Raw genomic sequence first — 3262 nt, 5'->3', positions numbered from 1 at the left:
GAGCAGCAGAAGTGCCAAAGGCCTTAAAACTTCCTCAGGTATGGTGGGGAAACTAGAGCAGAAGAAACAAACCAAAATCCCCTCAGCTCTGCTCTGCAGTTGGGCGAGTTAGGAATGAGAAGGATGAAAAGCTCTTAGATTCCATAAGTGGATCCAACCTATGGTTGTCCCTTCTGGCTGTTTACCTGCAGCTGCAGGGCAGGGCTCACTGCTCCAGGACTGACAGCTCCCTGGTAAACCATCGTCCAGAACAGACCAGATTGTACAAAAAGGACCTGCTGATGTCTTCAGGAAAGGCAAGAGGCAGCTTGTGGTTTCTTAAGAGTAATTAATAGATTTTTTTGCCTCAACTTCTCCCTGTTCTTTTTTTTTTTTTTTTTTTTTCCCATGACCAGGTCTCCATGCCCAGAGGCAGGGACGAGACTTGCTCAGGCCTGTCCTGACTAGTGAGTGTGCTTTCCTCCTCTGGAGCACCCTCATGAGGAAAGGGCTGGGATGTCCAACAGCAGCTCCATCAGCCATTTCCTCTTCCTGGCATTCACGAACAGGCGGGAGCTGCAGCTCCTGCACTTCTGGCTCTTCCTGGGCATCTACCTGGCTGCCCTCCTGGGCAACGGCCTCATCATCACCACCATTGCCTGGGACCACCACCTCCACACCCCCATGTACCCCATATCCTGCTCAACCTCTCCGTCCTCGACCTGGGCTGCATCTCCACCACCCTCCCCAAAGCCATGGCCAATATTATGTGGGATACGAGGGTCATCTCCTACTCAGCATGTGCTGCACAGCTCTTGATCTTCTCCTTCCTGATGTCAGCAGAGTTTTTTCTTCTCACTCTCATGTGCTATGACCGCTACGTGGCCATCTGCAGACCCCTGCACTACGAGACCCTGCTGGGCAGCAGAGCTTGTGTCCACATGGCAGCAGCTGCCTGGGCCACTGGGTTCCTCAATGCTCTGCTGCACACAGCCAGTACATTTTCCCTGCCTCTTTGCCAGGGCAATGCCCTGGGACAGTTCTTCTGCGAAATTCCCCCGATCCTCAAGCCCTCCTGCTCACACTCCTACCTCAGGGAACTTGGACTTATTGTGCTCAGTGCCTGTTTAGTGTTCGGTTGTTTTGTCTTCATGGTGGTGTCCTATGTGCAGATCTTCAGGGCTGTGCTGAGGATCCCCTCTCAGCAGGGAAGGCACAAAGCCTTTTCCACCTGCCTCCCTCACCTGGCCGTGGTCTCCCTGTTCATCAGCACTGGCATATTTTCCTACCTTAAGCCCCCCTCCATCTCCTCCCCATCCCTGGACCTGGTGGTGGCAGTTCTGTACTCAGTGGTGCCTCCAGCAGTGAACCCCCTCATCTATAGCATGAGGAACCAGGAGCTCCAGGATGCTGTGTAGAAACTGGTGACTGGAGGATTTTCAGAAGTACCCAACTGGTTGTGTTCTTGTGCAAATCACTGCTGATCTATGTCATTATATGTCCTGCCCATCTTCAATAGCTTTTCTGGGCTGTTGACTATTAACTTCATGGGGTTTTTGGAGGGGTTTTTTTCTCTGTTTTGCTTTTTCTAACGTTGTCCAGAAAGGAATGTCAGTATTTGTGCCCTTTCTCATTCTGTGTCTGTCCAGCTTGTGTTTGACCCAGAGACTGTGTAAATTAGGAGCTGTGCTCTCCGTGTGTTTCAACAGAATCCAGACCTTCCAGCCACTCAGAGATCCTTCCTTGGAGACCTTCTCAGTGCCTCTGTGCAGAGGGGCAGGGGAAAGGGCTGCACAACAGCACTGCCAGTGAGCACCAGCACTTGGTCATATCCAAGCTCTTCCCTTCCCACTTTCCCAGGGGTTGCAGGCTGCCTGGCACCAGGATCTCCTGAGCATGCCAGCCAGAGAGACACTGCCACTGACCTCCATTGCACAGAGTCATAGAATGGGTTGCGGTGGAAGGGACCTTGAAGATCTTCTAGTTCTGTTGTCTTGCATGGGTGGGGTCACATCCCACTAGATCAGGTTTCTCCAAGTTAGTTAGGAACTGACTGGCTGGCAGTGCGGAGATAGATGGTCACAGGTCACAGAAGTTTTCACAAAGTTGACCCCAACAAGATGATGGGGAGTTTGGGGCAACTGGAAGAAAAGGGAAGTGAAATTTGAGTGAAGGAATTTGGGCTTGGCCAGCAGATATGAAAGATTTGAAAGTGGTTCCTTTAGTGTTGAGGCTGCTGCAGCACTGATTGAGGAAACAGTCCTGGTTGGCCTTGACCTTGTTTCTGAGCAGAAACATGAAGCCTTAACCTTCCCCTACGTGCTGCCTCTCACCGTGGAAAGAACCCACTGCTCTGATCCCTGACCTCAACCTCACCTCGAAGGCAAAGCCCAAACCCATGACCCATACCCTCATTTTTTTCTCTTTTCCTCACCTCATCCACAGCCTGGATCTCCAGCAGTCAAACTTTAGCTTTCATTCCAGCCCTCACCCAAGTCCTAAAGCCAACCTGAACCCACCAAACCAGCCCACACCCTAGAAATGACCCATAAATGTTTACAAATATGTAAAGGGTGAGTGTCAGGAGGATGGAGCCAGGCTTTGTTGAGTGATGTCCAGTGATAGGACAAGGGGCAGTGGATGCAAACTGGAGCACAGGAGGTTTCACGTGAATATCAGAAAAAACTTATTTCCTGTGAGAGTGACAGAGCCCTGGGACAGGCTGCCCAGAGAGGCTGTGGAGTCTCCATCCCTGGAGACATTCAAACCTTCAAACCCACCTGGACACGTTCCTGCGTGATGTACTCTGGGTGACCCTGCTCTGACAGGGGGGGTTGAACTAGATGATCTTTCGAGGTCTTTTCCAACCCCTATGATTCTGTGATGCTGTGTATGTGTGTATGTGCATGTGCCTGTGTGTGTGTGTGGTGGTGTCACCCTCCTTGTCCCCGAGGCTCCATTCGCAGGGCAGGTTGGTTGGTGGCCCCTTCTGGCCAGGGAGGACGGCAGGTGCAGCCCCTGGTGTCGGAGAGGCAGCCTCTCGGCAGCGGGTGCAGGCAGGTCCCAGCACCAGTGCCCGCAGCAGGGGGTGTCCCACGCAGAAAGCGTCCGAACGGGCCTCAGGGAGGAGGGAAGGGCCCACCTGCTGCACTCGCCGCCTCTGATACCCCCGGGACCCACCTGCCCAGGCAGTGTCACTGCCCAGAGCCAAGGAGCGTCCATGAGCCCCAAGTTAGGGGGCGACTGCCAGGGGCACAGGATGGCTTGTGGCCCGTCCTTTCTG

General features: G+C 53.2%; 1 pseudogene; it reads left to right on the top strand.

The window, feature by feature from the left end:
* The first annotated feature begins 495 nt into the window (after nt 1–495).
* LOC104398079 lies at nt 496–1463 on the top strand (annotated as a pseudogene).
* Nucleotides 1464–3262: the final 1799 nt, after the last annotated feature.

This window comes from Chaetura pelagica, unplaced genomic scaffold (assembly GCF_000747805.2).
Source record: "Chaetura pelagica isolate M959 unplaced genomic scaffold, ChaPel_1.0 scaffold32, whole genome shotgun sequence".
NCBI lineage: Eukaryota > Metazoa > Chordata > Aves > Apodiformes > Apodidae > Chaetura > Chaetura pelagica.
The sequence above is the reverse complement of the archived record's forward strand: the minus strand, read 5'-3'. Positions and strand labels throughout refer to the sequence as shown.